Source organism: Aedes aegypti, chromosome 3 (genome assembly GCF_002204515.2).
Source record: "Aedes aegypti strain LVP_AGWG chromosome 3, AaegL5.0 Primary Assembly, whole genome shotgun sequence".
Taxonomy (NCBI): Eukaryota; Metazoa; Arthropoda; class Insecta; order Diptera; family Culicidae; genus Aedes; species Aedes aegypti.
This window is the reverse complement of record NC_035109.1, coordinates 74,882,907-74,901,605: the sequence shown is the minus strand read 5'-3', so window position 1 is coordinate 74,901,605 and position 18,699 is coordinate 74,882,907. Positions and strand designations below refer to the sequence as shown.

The 18,699-nt window shown below is 36.7% G+C and overlaps 1 protein-coding gene across 2 annotated transcripts in view; it reads right to left on the bottom strand.

Annotated features, from left to right (window-relative positions):
• LOC5577688 (circadian clock-controlled protein) overlaps positions 1-18,452 on the bottom strand; it is a 44,488-nt gene extending 26,036 nt beyond the window's left edge. Inside the window, exon 1 of one of the 2 annotated variants that reach the window (XM_021850535.1) lies at positions 18,291-18,452. The gene's annotated coding sequence lies outside the window, so the exon portion shown is untranslated. The remainder of the gene's footprint in view (positions 1-18,290) is intronic. The other variant, XM_021850536.1, reaches the window with a different exon arrangement.
• Positions 18,453-18,699: the final 247 nt, after the last annotated feature.

The following is an 18,699-nucleotide window of genomic DNA, read 5'->3' as shown; positions in this document are numbered from 1 at the left end:
ATCGGAACAGATGCCTCGTTGGAGCGTGCATACAAAACTTTCTCTCAAGTTCACAACCAGCAATCACGAATACTCCGCTTCTTTGGTTCAGTGAAAATGCAACCCGGGTTACAAAAAGGTTTTCTGCAGAACACCCGGAGTAGTGCGTTCTGAAGTCGGATAAGGGAAACAAAATGGCATATTCTACACCAACTTCAACACCGAACAGCTACATGTCCACGTATCTATGGTCAACCCATAAAGCCACCCTTTCGTTACGTCCTGTTGTTCCTAACAGTACAGCTTCTAAACTATTGAGAACCAGAGCTAGAGGTCCAAAGCCCTGATAAAGGTGGATGTTTGTGATGGCTATGCCCGTGGTCATCATGTAAAGAACAAACGGACAATTCTGTATCGTGTCAGCACCGAGGAGGCAGCCCCTCTAGCACGATGTAGGTAGCGCAACCCTGGTTAGGTGGCCTATCGAAGACTCTTCACCAACCAAGGAAGGCAAAAGTAGAGCAAACGGATCGATTTTACGGCAACAGACCTGGCCACGAATAAAGAACAACAATAGGAAAGTTGGATTTTGGAACGTGAGAACTTTGAATGAACCCGCGCGTGTTACGCTCCTGGCTCGTGAACTACGAAATGTCAGCGTGAACGTAGCAGCTACCCAGGAAATACGCTGGCCGAGAACCGAAGAACGTGAATTCCAAGCGGTGGACCCCATTGCCAACACTTCATTCAAGTACCACATCTACTACAGCGGTGGCGACAGAGCAGAACGTGGAGTTGGCTTTATAGTGATTGAGAAGCAGATGAAGCGAATTATTCGATGGGAACCGGTAAGCGACCGAATCTGTGTGTTGAGAATGAAGGGGCAAGTTCTTCAACTACAGCTTGATCAACATATATGCGCCAACGAACGATAAACCCGATGACATGAAGGATGAGTTCTATGAGAGCCTGGATAAGGCCTACGGAGAGTGCCCAAAACAAGATGTCAAGATAGTCATCGGCGACGCAAATGCGCAGATCGGGAAAAAAGATTTCTTCCGACCCATCATTGCAACGGAAAGCCTTCATCCCGTTACCAACGATAATGGCCTGCGGCTAGTAACCTTCGCTGCTGCTGCTAGTAAATTTCGCACGAAAGAATATCCGCAAACACACCTGGCAATACCCGAGTGGCGATGCTTGCTCCCAAATAGACCACGTGATGGTTGATGGGCGACATTTGATAGATGTCATGGATGTCAGAACCTTCCGAGGTTGTAGCTCAAATTCGGGCGCGGTTATCCAGCGTCATAAGTTCCACAACAAATAAAACGTTGCGCCAGTCGATATTGAATGATGGGGTAGCTGCACAGTACCATCAGCTGCTAGACGAGCAGTTGGGAAGAATCAACGTAGTTGGAGATGTCGACAGCCTGTGGGACCCTATCCACGACAACAACGGCGCGGGAAGTGATTGGCACTGGTCAACGACGAAGACGAAACGACTGGTTCGATGGAGAGTGCCAAAGAGTGACAGACATGAAGAATATCGCCAGAAGCCGTAAGCTTGTGGCCGGTACCCAACCAGAACAGAGAGCGGTACAGAGCAGCGGGAGCCGAAGAAAAACAAATCCACTGCAGAAAGAAAAGGCAGCACGAAGAAAGTGTGGTAGCTTAAGCTCGAGATAGCATGAACCGGAACGATATGCGGAGATTCTATGCAACGATCAATAATGCGCGGCACAATAACGAACCAGTGCCCGCCATGTGCAGTGATCGAGAAGGGAATTTGCTGACCGATAAAATGGTGGTGGCTGCCAGGTGGAAGGAGCACTTTCAACAATTTTTGAACGGAGAAAATGGAAATGTAGCGAGGAACAGGATGCACATTGATGATGACGATTAAGCTGTGGACCCACCGACCATAGGAGAGGTTATGAAGGCTATCAGCGAGCTGAATAACTGTATGGCTGCTGGGAAGAACGGAATCCCGGACGAGTGAGTCAATCGACCGAGTTCTTCAGAAGGTATGGGAGGACGAAGAATTGCCCACCGGCTATTTGGATGCAGTGCCGTAGCGTGCGGTTGGCCAGGTTGGCACCCGCCAAGAGCGCCAGCCTTTAGGGTGCGCTAAAATACATTACTTTAAGACATTGCTTAGCATAATAAAGGAAATTTAGAACAACTCCTGATTCGTTTTCAAAGACGATTTGATATATATGATGATTTCCGTGCATCAATTACTTACTAAACCACTAAATGATTTTCCTTAAATTTTTAACAGCCGTTAAAACTAGTTTAAGTATAATTCAAGTGTGTTGTGTTACATTGGGAGTACATATTGAGAAGAAATAACCCAGAAAACCAGATTGTACGTATAACGGAATCACCTTTCACGTTATGCGATGCTTATATGTGGAAAGTTTCACGTATAAGATGGTGCGAAAAAGCCTTATGCGTACAAAAGTGGAGGCGATATACGTGCATTTTTATATGATGAAAAATAGCTTGCAATACGAGTGTATCGATTTTATTGCGAACTAATCTGTGCTCTTATGCGACTTAATTTATGATAACAGAGTTCATTTGACAGCTGCTACGGATTGATCCGACTACCTTTGTACGAGTATACGGGGCGAAACAAAATGTGCATATGAACTCAAAAAATAACGTTTTATGCGAGGAAATTCATCAATCAAACGATTTCATCCACCATGTAGTGCGGGTGTGATGCAATTTGTATAAGTTAACGACTTTGTTCGTAAACTGTTATGCGACTTCTGGTTGTCTGGGAAGGGAATATTCAAATAAACCTAATACTATCTTACATAAAAGGACTTTTTGATAACACAACAAAAAACAAAACATATTAAGCGTAGACGGAAGCTATTGGGTAACAACTATTTTTTCAAACAAAATCTTACTGAATCACAAGTTGAGTTTTCACAAAATCCTGAAAAAAAAATTCACATAATTTTTCGCAGTTTTCTCAGACTATGGTTCATAATTATAACAGAAAATCCTGAACAGGTGAGCTTTGTGTGGATTTCTTTTGTAAACTTTTTTACAACTGGGCAGAATATTCAAAAAATCTTAACCTGTGAAAAATTCTTCATATTCCACACTGATTGACAACATTTTTTTTTGTTAAAAATATTTGCATTACTGGAGATATTTTAGCATTAACCAATTTCAAATCACCTTACCATTTCCAATATCCAGCCCCAAGAAAATGAAGTATTGGAGGTTCTAGAATAGCTCAAATCTACTCTTAGTAAGTTACTTACACGAGTGCACTGAAAATAGGCTGTTGTGTTAGTAGTGCATAACAATTCGTAGCAAATTCTGCGCTTTTATTAATTAATGGAACTATTTCCAATTTATTATGTTTTTTAAAGGAATTAAATCTAAATGAAACATATATTTCCAATCAATTTTTCTGATTTCATGAAAAAAAATGAATAAAGGCTATTTGTATTTATTTTTTATTAAATATCATCCAAAGGATTAGACAAATTTATTTCCATTTATTGGAACACTCTTGGAGAACAACTTAAAAATGTTTTTTGGAGGAGTTGCTAAGCAAAATAATTATAAAATTTCCAGGAACCCCTGCATTTTTTTAATAATGAAAACAAAGCTAGTACATTGTATTCACGAGATTAAAAAAATCAAAAAAGAGGTCCAGCGAATTTCTTCAAAATATCTTATAGATAATCTTCAACAATTCTCAAGAAGGCCTATCTTGTACACCTTCTATTGATACTTACCAAATATTATAATGTGTTCTAAATATGTGAATATTTGTATCTAAACATGATATTGTTTTGTTTTCTAAAAAAAAACTTCATTTGCAAGTAACTAGTATCCCAAGTACCCATGCTGTTGACGCTGTAAGTTATACATGTAAAAGGTGAAAAAAGTATACATGAAGCTAGCATTACTGTGTAACATTAATTGTAGAAGTTGAATTAAAGTGAGAAATGGTTCCTCTTGAACCATATTGATGTTACAATTTATAACATTAACTCGACAATTTTGAGGCCATTTCCCACTGTAAATCCATTTCAACTGTAGTTATACAGTATGTTAGCAAGCTTGAGCAGTCTGGTTATTTGAGAATTTTATGAAAACTATTATCACATATAAATTTGCATCATTAAAACAAAATTGACTCAGGGGCGCCCAAAGGGCAATTTGCCAAGGGCGCCATAAGACCACGCTACGGCTCTGGTTGGATGGCCTCATACACCCAAACTACAAGAAGGTAAACAGACTGGAGTGTGCCAATTACAGAGGAATCACCCTGCTGAATTCGGCGTTCAAAATTCTGTCGCGCATCCTGTTTTACAGACTGACGCCACTCGAGGAGTCCTTTGTCGGCGAATACCAAGCTAGTTTTCGTGAGGGCCGTTCGATAGCGGACCAAATGTTTAGCTTGCGAATGATCTTAGATTAATTCCGGGAGTATTACTTGCAGACTCACCATCTGTTTATTAATTTCAAAGCGGCTACGACTCAGTGAAAAGAAATGAGCTGTGACAGAACATGGTTTTCCGGCGAAACTAATTAGGCTGATAGGTGCTACGCTGGATGGTTCGAAATCAAGTGTTCGGATCGCAGACGAGGTGTCAACCTCATTCGGGACGTTAGACGGGTTAAAACAGGGAGACGCACTTTCGAATTTACTATTCAACATTGCACTCGAGGGTGCTATTAGGAGATCTGGCGTGCAGAGAAATGGCACTATCATCGCATATGCTCCTTGGCTTTGCGGACGATATGGACCTAATTGGAATCGGTCGCAGGTCAGTGGAAGAGGCCTTCGTACCTCTGAAAAGGGAGACTGCGAGGATAGGCCAGACTAATAATTCTACCAAGACGAAGTACATGGTTGCAGGTAGAAATAGAGTCAGGTTTGGTGGTGTAGGCGCTGAGGTAGTGTTTGAAGTTGTTGAAGAATTTGTTTAACTTGGAACACTTGACATGTGACAACGACATTTCCCGCGAAGTGAAAAGACGTGTTGCGGCTGTGCATATGACCTTATACGGAATACGTAACCAGCTCAGGTCCGCAGCTCGCAAACGGAAATGAATTTCGCCCTGTATAAAACATTGATTCTTCAGGTGGCTCTCTACGGCACGAAGCGTGGACGTTTAAAAAGTCAGACCGGAAAGCTCTCGGTGTTTTCGAGCGTAAAGTGCTGCGGACAATACTCGGTGGGAACGCTGGCCGTACGTAGTGGAAGAGGACCTGGCCACCCTTAAGAAAAACTAAAAGCGTACAATATAGGAACCTCGCAACATCGGATTGTGTTAAATGTGGAGAAATAGATTCTAATTTACATCGCATAAAATCATGCAAAGAAGACAAACAAGTATGGGACTGGTGTAGCCATGTTATCCATAACAGATTAGTTAAAGTTAAATGTAAATGATTTAGAGGATAGTCTGCAATTTAAAATGCAAAATGCAAAGAAAGAACTTAAAGTGGCATTATGGTTGACTATTCGAGCAATTTCATTCAATGTGGTAGGTCAAGGACAGTCTCTATTCGTTTTTAAGAAGGGAATATGGGATCTGAGATGGAACAACCGTCGTTTGTATGAAAAAGAATTCGGTAATTGTTTAAATATTTGTTGACCGTAAACGATAGAGTAGGACACTGAATTAAAGGAATTTGGTTGTTGTTCAAATAGTTATTAAGGAAGAACGAACTATGTATCCTTTATTTAATGTTCAATAAAAAAAATGAAAAAAAAAAACTACCATGAATTTTCGAGCATTGATTATTTCTAGGACACCCTAGTGTGAAAGTATACCCCAAATTTCTAAGAACATTATTAAGTTCTAACGTGTAAAACTGACACCGCATTTAGTATTAATTGGAATAATTTCTCAAACGATCTAAGAATAGCAACTGTAAGACCTTCATCAGCCAATCGGAGCACCTAATCGCAAATCACTGCAATTCAACACGACGGGGGTTACACGAAATGAGACCAATCGTCCGGAGGTTTAATGCACCCTTATGTGGACCACCTTGAACAAACGGTGCTCCGTAGGTTTTGCAAAGAACGATTCTAACAAATGGCAGTAAGTTTGTGTCACTGACAACAGCAAACAGCAAACCCATCATCTAAGTCTAAGGCTGCAGCAGCAAGACATGTGGTTAGGGGGCTGAAAGCAACATCAATACCCGCAACAACCCACTCGCATTGAACCGGCGGTGGATATTTGAAGGTTTTCATCTGGTTTGGCTTTACGACTGTGAAAAAGAGCGAAAAAAATCTTTAGGCGGACTTGAAGTGACTTCAAGTGCACCTTGAAGAAGTTATTGATTGGCACACGGTGATAGTGTATCTGGTTCTTGTTGGAATTGATGAATAATTATCATACATTATTTTTATTCTGGAACTTTATGATTGGTTACAAGATTGATAGGGTTTCCCTAGCCTTGTTACAAAGCCAGTGAATATTAAGCAGAGCCATGCTGAAGGTGTCTAGGTTTGAATTTTATTCGTTCCTGGATGTCTTAATTATTTATTTGACTTCCATTTATTGAACATAAGATAAAAAGTAGGGTGCATCTCAAGAGGGTATGTAATGCGAAGATAAAAAAGAATACCATGATTTCATTCGTATCTTTATTAACAAGATTTCTAGTCCTGGGCTAGTTTATCTCGGGACCAAAGAGCGTGATTACTGGATGAGTAGGGTTTGCTCACAGCCGTTCTTTTTTCCTTTCATAGCTATTTTTGTATATAATTGGGTAGATTATGATTAATATCGATAGATTACAAAGTAATGTACGACAGTGTTGAGGAAATAGACTGATATATAATGTAATTGTAGATATATCACAGGGAATCGGATGCGTGAGTGCATGTCAAAATAAAATGATGCGATGCCTTCTACAGTAGGTATTTGTGTTCCCTATTGTGAAAGGAAGAACGCAATCGCACAAAAGGAATCACCGTTGCGATAGCATTTTGCTGTAGTGCATGAACAGACTCTCTTGTGCGGACTCTGCGGTATGGAGGGAATAGCCTTGTTTAGTAGTTGTTTTTATTTCAACATGATCGAGGGGCACACCAAAAAGTTTTTGGTGGGCATACAACAGCTTACTGAATTCGGTCCTAAAATAACCGCTGTATCATGTTTAAACTTTAATTTAAAAATAGGATCCCTAAGTTAATGAACATTGACACTGCTGAACATGTTTGACGTTCGCTTAGTCGGCAAAAACACCACAGAGGTTTTAGTTTTAACACTGGGGTTGTACCTATCAGACATTTCGGAAGGGACACGGAGAACAAAATACACCCAACATTTAAAAATGTTTTTAGGACGTAAACCAATGGAAAACATTAGAAAATTCAGTAAACATGTGTTTTGACCTAAACTTAAGCGTTTGGCACTAACATTCGGACAGGGCTTTAGGACCCTATTGATCGTTAGTACACCCGTAATACGAGTATATCGATATACTATATATAGGAGATCACCTTCTCGTGGTGCGTTACGGGGTAAGATCTATCAATTTGAACCCTAGTCTCATCTTGATTGTCGGGCTAGGGTAATATGTTCAATTAATTCAAAGATTCACGGTACAAAGTCCTTGTTACCGGCAACATTTTCTGGAAATGAATCTGTTTTACCTGTCTGATGGTTAGAAACTCGGAGTTTGTCAATCCCGATACTACATTTGAAGCCAGGATGCTATTCATACTACTAAGAAAATGTAGTATCCACGATGTTCATGCTCTACCGTGAACTTTATTCATACTATGTATGACACACATTCCTTAGGAGCCGTAGAGGAAGACAGGGTAAGACCGCCCGCCTAAGCAATTTAATTCTCATGTCAAAATCAATAATCATTAAATCCTTTTTGACGCAGCATGTTTTTTTTTTTTTTTTTTGAAGCCTTGGGCATGATCAAAAATTATCACAGGAGTTGTATTTGTAAAAATTTATTCATTTCTTGAAGCTTGAAGAGGTGATTTCATATCACGATTATTTTTAGCGACGGGGTAAAACCACCCACCCACGGAATAAAAGCGACCAACTCGATTTTCTTCACAATTTTGCGAAAAAATATATCAGTTCCCTGTTATTCTAAAAAGTATATTGTTTCATGTATTGTACATTAATTTCAAAGCATTCACTTTGAAATGTCAAAAATCTTGTGTTTATGCAAAGTGCTTGGTGTGCACAAATTACGTCACGCTCCGAGGGGGGGGGAGGTCAAGCCAAGCGTGACAAGCCTTACAAAAATTTCGGAGGGCTCATACAAAAAACGTGACAAAGGGGGGGGGGGGGGTCAAAAAAGTTTAAATTTAGCGTGACATAATTTGTGTACCATCCCTTTCAAGAAAATCTCCGTTTTCATGCCAAACTGAAGGTGGTCCATCTTATCCCGGCGGGCGCTCTTACCCCGTCTTCCCCTACATTAATTACACACTAAGCTCCAACGGTGAATTTCACCGTAATCTCAACAGCTGAACAGTTCGGTGAAATAAAACACCGTAATTTCGTCGGAATTTTACGGATTCCGGTGAATTTTTACCGAATACTGTGAAAATTTACCGTACTCTATTAATTTATTTTACCAAACCGTTCAGCTGTTGAGATTTTACAGGAATCCGTAAAATAATATAAGTGTGTAAGAAAGGGGTTATGGGGGGAGAGGGGTTTTTGAGATTTCTTACGTGTCATACCAATTATTTTTGATTTTTATACAAAAAATCTTATCATGGGGGAGGGAGGATTGAATAACCGCCAAAATTGTCTTACGTAATTAATGGACGGCCCCTTAATAGCTGTAGTAGTAGTGCAAATATGCATTTATTGTGTTAGTTCAATGTTTTGGAATATTTATAATGTACCAATACTTTTTGAGGTATCCATTGCTTATTCGCTTTGCTTTTCATATTTTTTTTGATAGTCTAGGAAGATTATGAACACACGGGGTGAAATGGACAATCCCTTATTCTCTAAGAATATGCATATTTCATTCAAATGTTATACACTGAAAATGAAATCTGTATTGTATATGAACTGTTAAACGGTATAAAAGTTTATGGTTTGCTTCAGTTATCCTCTGAAATTAGACTTGATTGTTTTCATTTTAATTTCTTAATATATTTGATTTATAAGCAAGGCGGTGGAAGTTTCTAATTTTTGAGCAAAGTAGTTAACCTTGAGGGGGGCCTTCCTTAGCCGAGTGGTTTGAGTCCGTGGCTACAAAGTAAAGCTCGATTCCCGGTCGGTCCAGGATCTTTTCGTAATGGAAATTTCCTTGACTTCCCTGGGTATAGAGTGTCATCGTACCTATCACACGATATACGAATGCGAAAATGGCAACTTTGGCAAAGTTCTCAGTAAATGAAGCTCTCAGTAAATAACTGTGGAACACTAAGCTGAGAAGCCAGCTCTGTCCCAGTGGAGACGTCAATGCCAAGAAGAAGAAGTTACCCTTGAGAGGTGTTTTCTTACTAATGTGATAGAGAAAGATCCCTTGTAGCTATCAGAACGTTTGACACCCATTTTTAATACAGTTTCTACAAATTCTACGAAAGTTTTCACTTTGCCCGACACTATTTTACCAGCCGAGTATAACTGAAAAATAATGCCATTTTATAGTCTTAAAATAAGCATCTGCTTAATGTGTCTATTATGCCCCTAATTTCTCTAGGTCCTGAATTGTTAATTATAACAAACATATTTTCAAATGAGGAAAAGCCGTTATAACTGATATAACATTTGTCAAAAGGCCCCATTAAATGAGATACCTTCAAAAATAAAGGCTCAACTTTCAATAATGCATAACACGGTCAAGATCTTGAAGTGAAAACATAAATGAGCCTAATGCAAAATACTCAGGATTTCACCCAGAAATTTATCGTCAAATATCTCTAACGATTTTTCTTCACTTAATTTCATTATAATTCAAGGATTACACTTAAATGCTCTGAAAACTTACATAGAGTAGTTGGTTTGAACGGGATAAAAGTGAGGCTTTCTCAGCACATGGAACAGAAATCCTGGTAACACTGTTTGTATTTTTGACCCCATATTAAATCAGCCGATTGAAGATTAGATAATAAACAATTTTATTAAACTATTATCAAGTTACAAATGAAATTATGTTTTAAGCCATACTAATCTAATATTGATATTTATTCAGTGTTCAATAAAAGTTGTAAAAAAGTCTTTGTAGAGTGTATTTGTTATAAAGCACTCAATTATAGTAGAAATCAGTATTATTGGTACATCTGCTTCGGGACAAAAGTTAGCATCCGCCATCAGACAAAGACAAAGCCGCCGTGGTACCATTCAAAATGGACAAAATGTTGGATCGTCATACTATAAACATCTAAATAGTTGTTTTTGGTTAAACTTTATACCTTTTTCTCGAAATGATTAACCAGTGAGAGTAATATTGCTAGTTTTCTTTTAAGTTAGTGTCTTTCTCTAGCTTTCGGAACTCCCTCTCCTCTTTTTGAGAGCTTTCTTTAATCAGTTGATAAAATAGAACTACAATGCAAGATCACGATTAAAAATCAATAAGTGATAAACAAAATCAATTATGAAATGTTTCATTGCTCCATAAAAAACTATCGGAGATTTTTTCAAGTATTCTTCCGTGTATTCTATGCTACATTTACTCCAAGGATTCTTCCAGTAATTTGACTTTTGTAGTTTCTAGATCTTATCCTACGAATACTATCCAGGACTTCTATCAAGAGCTTCTCAAGAGGCTCAACAAAAATCTATTATATAGATTTGACCAAAAGTTACACTTCAAATATTCTTTCCAGTGTTTTATTTAATTCCTTTCAGAAATTGTAACAAAGTTAATCTGAAATCTGAAATATAGATTTTAAAGGAATCAGATTTTTTTTAACAGTCATAAACTGTTTCCATTTCCTTTAATGTATGGACAAATTAAAAGCTGTCTAGAACTGACTAAGTTTTATTTTAATAAATAAGAAGAAAAAGGAATATCCCAAAATTTCACTTTGTCAAAAAAACTTAGTGCTCAACCTGTGACACATAAACTCTTATATTGGGAGATTTCTTAGAAATTACGTTAAGAGGTTGCCCGTTGAAATTTTGAAACAAGCTTTTATTCTTTACTTATGTCTCCAGATATTTATAGTTCAAAAATTTCGTGTTACTCATTGCGTTCATTTTTCTCAAATCTCTGAAAGTCTAAACTATATGGGAAAAATAATTCAGTGTATGTTTCCCACACAAAGTATGCATAATGATTTTTCTCATTTTCAAAAATTATGTTCTTTATTTTTCAGGACATTCGTATTGTCAATATTGAATAAGAATGAGTATCAAACTAAACACATCAATAGTCACTGATGCACTCGAGAACTATCAAAAGTTATGAAAAATATAGAAAACGTATACAACTTAAGATAACGAAGGTGTATCAAAAAACAAATCGAAAGGAATGACGTGTTATGTGAATAGATAAAATTGTGTGTATAGCGAAATCGATCATGCGACTTACGCCCTTTTTCTAGCACACGCTTGATATGTCCTTTGGTTTATGGGAACATATCTATGATATTAAATTTTGAAAAGTTTGGTAAAATCAAATATAGGCTGGCTGATACAGTGGTACTGTGGTTTTAAGCGTGTTATAGGCAAATTATATTTTCATGTGTATTTTTCTAACATGGCCTTTGTTCAAATAATATGAATGAAATAGTAGAAAACAATTAAAAACCTTAACTTTTTTGCTCCTTTGCTCCAGTAATAGTGGAACGTTCCTATGATAGTGGGTCTCAATGGGAAATCAATGTTAACCACTATTATATGAACACAAGTTAGCAAATACCACTATTACTGGAACATGTTCCAGTAATGGAGGAAATGATTTTTTAGAAGAATTAATGATTTTATCATTCTAAGATTATTTTTTACGTGAAATAGAATAGAAAAGCTTACTAATGTGGTATTCAGATATAAAAAACGACCTTCCATTATTTTTTGATGATTTTTTATTCTCCAACCCGTTACTATTGCCTCTATCACTGGTACAGACGCCCTAATTGATGCGAATTTCTTGCAAAGTTGACTAAAAAATTCAATTTTACTGTTCGTCCTATGATAAGGCGCCGTCTTAAAATTATGTAACGTTCTAGAGATAGGGGGAAGTAGGCTCAAGCGTTACGGCGCATTCAAAATTTTAATAATTTTCATACAACAAGCGCACTGTCTTTTTTTTCTCGTTTTCACGCGTTTTTTGAATACCGTCGGACGGGGCTACTTTTGATTCCGGGGGCTACTTTGGACACTTACCTTTTGTATTTATTTGCAGCGTAAATATTAAGCTGAGCAATTTTGTGTCTTCAGCACTTTTATTAACCATAGTATGCTCTATTGCTAGGCATGATTTCTTTTTGGAACAACATCAACAATAACAGGATAAACAAGAAAACATTTCGAAAATGTCCGAATAAATATTCACAAGCTATAAAACATTGGCTAGGCAAACAATGTTTGAATTTTACCCATGTCGTGGAAACTTATTGGGAGCATCAGAAAACTATCGAATCGTCATGTTTCATGAAAATTTTGTGATTTGTTTTGCTTAAAATTGTTGTTTTATTAAAATAAATGATCAAAGGTCTTATTTTTACGACTTTTATTTACTTATAATGTTTTGGTTTGTATATTTATAACATAAAAAAATTTGAAATAATGGTTTGTTAAAGTGAATAGGCATAAAACACACAAATTTCAATACGTACCAATGACAAGTTCACAACATAATCTCTAAAAAAATATTGTCCGTCATATTTTACATGAATTTGCAGTACAAAACTATTGTATCCTTCACATGCATAAAATAAACTACTCTTAAGCCAGCTCCAAACTGCTAAAAGCTAAAAGCATGTTTCAAAAGCAAACTTACTTCTTTACGATCTTGCTAAACTTTACTTCATAGATTGCGTTTTTAATGAAAATTACTTACTGGTATTGAATTAGTTACTGGTATTAACGATCCTTCTACATTTCGTTTATATAACAGTAAGAATAGAAAAAAAAAATAGTTTTTGTACATAACTCATCAATCATCGCAGTACCTAGTAGTTAAATCGTTCGTTTATGTTAACTTAAAAATCAGTCATTCGAAACTGATAGTTCCATTTAAGAGTAAGTTGAAAATTTAAGTTTCATACTGCAAACTGAGAATAGTGAATGGCATGTTTCGTTGAAATTTGTAATATATGTGTAATTGTTTCTAGCTTTGCAATTTTCTAAATAATGTTTTTTTCAATGAAAAACGTTCAATAACATCACAGTGGACAATAATCTATAGAATCAGTTTGAAAGTTATAAGGAAAAATCATTTCATTATCAAGTTGTGAAAATGTCCAAAGTAGCCCCTTTTTTGTCTTGAAGGACACACTTTTTTCGCTATTCAAGCATTTTTGTTATTTCTTAATGGATTTGCCTCATATTTTGCACATTTGTTACGTATATATACAACTTAAATATAGGCAAGAATAATCAATATCTATTTATAATTCTAAGAGTAACAAATCCTCAAAGTTAAAGAATGTGGAAATAATGTCAAAAGAAGCCCCGTTTGACGGTAGCGCCAAAACCGATGATTTTAGCGATATAGTTTGTTCGGAGAAGTTTCTTGGTATATTAAAGCGCAATTTTTGGCGAAAAAAGTTTTGTGATCAATCCACCTAGCAGTGAGATGGAAACACTATTTTTTCAAAATATTTAGATAGACATATGGTGTCTTCGGCAAAGTTGTAGAACTGGCAATTTGAAACAACTCTGTCGAAGACACAATTTTTCTATCTCTTATACTTTTTGAGATATATTCCAAGATTTTTAACATTTTTTGTGTTTTCTACAAAGTTGTTTGTCATAGAAAAACCCGTGTTTTTGCTAAACATATCATCACTCTATCTTTTGAAGTAACAAAGTTATTCATGAATTACTCTTTTTTCATCATCAGATCAGATCAGAAATTTTAAATTTTGGCGTTACGTAATAAATGGACGCTACCCAATCTTTTGTATTCCCATTGCATCCCGACTGGCTAAAACTATCAAAATTGTCGACGTGTAGTTACGAACATTTTTTGTAACATTTGTTATTTTACATTAGGTGTATTTTGTTACAAATACCGCTTTGGGTATAAGTCAATGAGGGTAAAAACTATATATTTGTACTCATTTCCGGGTAAATATTTTTAAATGTATAAGTTAATTTGAATAAAAAATACGGAAATCATGACCACTTAGGTAGTAAACACATTTGACCCTATGTGCGAAGCCGATTTTTTCAAAATGGCAAAACATAGGAAGCCAATTTCGAAATTCTCCTAAAATGTTCTAAATGTTCTAATTATCCATTTGAATATGAATTTTAGATAAATCAATAAAATTTTATTCCGTTAAGTTTCCGGAGTTAGACTTTTGATAAGCTATAGCACTAACAATTTATTCGAAAAAAAAATATTAAAATAATATTTCTATAATGTAACTCAGCAAAAGTCTGTCACCATATACTTAACAAATTTTAAGTAACTATTGTAGTTATTTTTATGAGCATTCAAAGGTTTATTTCCTATACCTTCCCATATGAAATTTCGATGTTTCATGCAGACTTAACTTCTGGCAGATTTCGTAGAATCGAATGAAATTAATAAGAATTTATAATGATAATGAAAACAAGACTTTACCTTTAACGGTAATCCAACGAAGACATGTACCAAACCACCGGGATGGACCTGAAGCCCATACCATTGAGGCTATTGGTACACTTGAAGTGCATGGGTGATACAAGCTCAACTAATTCTACGTCTTCTCAGCTCATATGAACATGGACTTAGTCTTCTTCAAAAAGCTCCCGCGACTGATCTAAACACCACGAAGTCACAGTTAGTGGCTTTAAAAAGACAAACTTACTGGTTTAAGTACAATAAAACACAATTATAATATGTCCTGTTATCATAACAACCTATGATAATAATGATTGTTACAAGATTTTCAAAATATTCCCTATCTTTTTGTAACATGATATGATGTAAAATGGATTGTAACAAATTCTGATATAATCTTGTCATTAATCGTAGGAATATTAATTATTCTTATCTTAATTTCATCAATGGTAGATAATTTTATCTGATATGATATATTTGTGATATAATTTTGATATGATCAGCTATTTGGGATATCAACCATCAAGATAATTAACAATGTAACGGCCTATTTTCCCCACCAACAAAAACGGCTCCATCCCATTACTCCGAACGCCATTACCCCGAACGCCACTACCCCGAATGGGTCACTACCCCGAAAGCCATTACCCCGAATGGGGGGCACTGTACGCCACTACCCCGAATGAGCCATTACCCCGAATAGTTCAGAATATAGGTAGCACAGTATTTTTTGTGGACAATAATATATGACTGAACTTGGTTTGTATGTATACGGCTGTTACATTACAGCTGGTAAGCAACGGTACGTAAATAAAACAACGTAAAATTATCTCTTCCTTCATATGTTGATTGTTAGTTCAAAATATTATGTTGGTAGCTATATCCCACTACAGAAATTTTATTTTTTATTGGTTGATTAATCAATTCTTATGTAATGTTTATTGGCATTATTATTATTATCTTTATAACGACAATTTTAGCCGAAGCCTGGTTCATCTTAGCGCTTATTGTCATCATCGCTGCAAGCATTTCATCAGGAATATTCCCTTCTTTCTAAAATAGGCTGTTCTTTTGAGTTATTGTCACAAAGCCACTGATATTTTCCAATACTGCTAATTCTAATGGAAACAAACTATTTTTAATAAGTTGTACCATAAACAAGTTGTAAGGATGTTTGAATAGAGATTAAGCAGCTCTTTTTTCCACTAATGCTGGAGGGGCTATCATTTTGATCAGAATTTTTTATTTCATTTGAAATTTTTGTTAGGTGTGAGTTCAGAACTTTTACTGTGGTGTCCATGCTAGCACAAGCTACCCAGCCTTTTTATACTACAGCCCAGCGATTTTAGTCAAATTGGTCATTCAGATGGTTCAGAAATAAAATATGGCTAAGGAAATTAGACAGCAGTGGCTTATGGACCTGATTAAATAGTGTTTTTTAGAATTTCATAGTTTTTAACTTCATAAAAAATTTTCCCTTCTTTTCAATATAGGCTGTTCTTTGGAACATTGCTCTTATATTATCTTCAATATCTTTCTGAAGTTACATCTGGTCCAGATTGCCGTACTTGAAAATGCACAGCTATCCAGCAAGACCAAGCTGAGGGTCGTGGGTTCGAACTCCACCGGTCGAGAATCATCTTAGGTTGGAAGTTTTTTTTCGATTTCCCGGAGTTTGGAGTATCTTCGTACCTGTTACATGATTGAAAAATAGCCAATCGGCAATAAAAAGTCTCAGTTAATTATTGTGATAATGCTAATAGAAACACTAAGAAGCAGGCCCTGTTGGGACGTAATGTCAGGAAGACGAAGTAATAACTCGGCTGTAACAAAGCCTGCTTCTCAGCCTAATATTCGCACGAGCACTTACACAGTTATTAGCTAAGAGTATACTTCGTCAATTATTCATATGTGTATGACTAATACAGGTGACAAGCATAAAAATGCGCTGTCTCGATCGTCGGATTTGAACCTGTAACTCTCAGCATGATCTTACTGCGAGTTAAGGGCTATGTCTGTTTGAGTTCCATAGGAATATTATCTAATTGATCGAAATTCCACACCCAATACTCCACAATTATCCATCTCACAATATTACACTTTCGGGGTAATGGCGTTCGGGGTAGTGACCCATTCGGGGTAGTGGCGTTCGGGGTAGTGTCATAGAGTCGTTTCAGAATGATGATTTTTACAGCACGAGTCGTAAATTTATCCTACGAGGCTTGTCTAGCAGGATAATTACAACGATTACTGTAAAAATCGAGTTCTGCAACGAGTTACGTACAACATTTTTTTTGCAATTTCGTAGAAGACCACTTGAGGGTATCAGCAATTATATCGGAATGCATTCTCCATCATTTTACAATTTCTGAAAAATTGTTGTGTTATGATTCATTACGCATCTCAAAACAGTTACGTAATGAGAAAGCGTTGCGTAATGAACCATTACAGCACTGGTTTCAGTTGCGTAATGACTATTTCCGCACTGCATACTTCAGTGCAGGAAAGTAGGCCGATTCATGACAGATTGGCGTGATGAAAAACAGCATATTACTATGTGAAATTGCAAAAAGTAGTATTTTCCGTTCTATCTTAGATGGCAAAATATCTGAGTGCCACCATAGAATCCATCTTAATCCAAATTTGATTCATATGAGTGATCCAGATTCAACAAAGGATCGATACTTCTAAAAATAATCCAACTATAACGACAAGTTTTAGAATTGCAAAGAATGTGGTATGCAACTCGTTGCAGATAAATTACTATTTGATGTCTCTAGAAAAGTTTTTTTTTTGCAAAATGTCCCATCTATTCGTGGTAAACAAATATATTAAGTTTGATACCCACTTTTGATTATTTTATTCAGGAATGTACCGAAAAAATCATAGTTTCCATAGATTCTAAAACTCAGCTTGCATCACTTTCATGTGAAGTATACAGTAAATGATTTTTCCAGATTTTCAAAAAACATATAAACAATGAGTATTACGAAATTTTGCTGGCTAGAAATTATTTTTGATTTAAGTCGCAAAAAATGGTAGTTTTTCAAAAATCTCAACGGGGTAACCCATGACGATCATTTCTCAGAGTACGTCCCATACAAAAGTTTGTTTGTGAAATACTTACCTCTCGTTTGTAGGTTGATCCCCCAAATTTTCTGACAAAAAGAAATTTGTACACCCTCGTAAAGAACCACCAAAACCAATTATTCGCAAGCACAAATCATCGAGATATAGAATGTCCTAGAGGATCGAGCTGGCCGGTCGCATAAGTGGAATGCAACCCGTTTATTATTCCAAGGTCCGCTCCATGCCATCCAATAGATAAATCCAATTCGAATCCTTTCACCAGCATCATTCGCTTCCACTCGACAGCCAGTTCGATGCTATGGTCCAACAAAAATCTTCATGCGATTTTTTTCACTCTCGATGGCTCAAGGATTTCACACTGATCGCACCAAAATGACACTTGCTTCGAAAGCTGGTTTCCCCAACCACTGGACCAAGTCGAGCCACACACCAGGAAACAACCCTGGCTTGAACTTGACAATGATCTCAAAAAAAAATCCAAAACATTTTTTCCTCAAATTCTCACCTTTTTTTGCTTTGATAAGGTACCTCAAGCTGTTTGGTAACTAATTGCTGAGCAAGAGATATGTAGGCAAATTGCACAATTCACCAACCGACCGAAGACGACAACGGCGACACAAACGCGATTTTAGACGCAAACCTTCCGAACGACGAGAACAAACTGAACGGAAAGATTAGATACGCGAATTTCCTTCCACAGCGGGCCAGCAGAGTTTTTCCTTTCGGTAGTCGGTCGATGGCGAAGCCGATTTCGTCGGTCCGATGTACAGTGCTGGACAATGTTTTTGCAACTTTTTAAATTTCCATATCAAATGGTCAACTTTGGGGGGTTAGATCTCATGGCACAAATGTCCCAACTGGTGGGGAATGTGTCTTGAGAGCTGGCTTTCTGATAGGTCGCAGTTATTCAATAA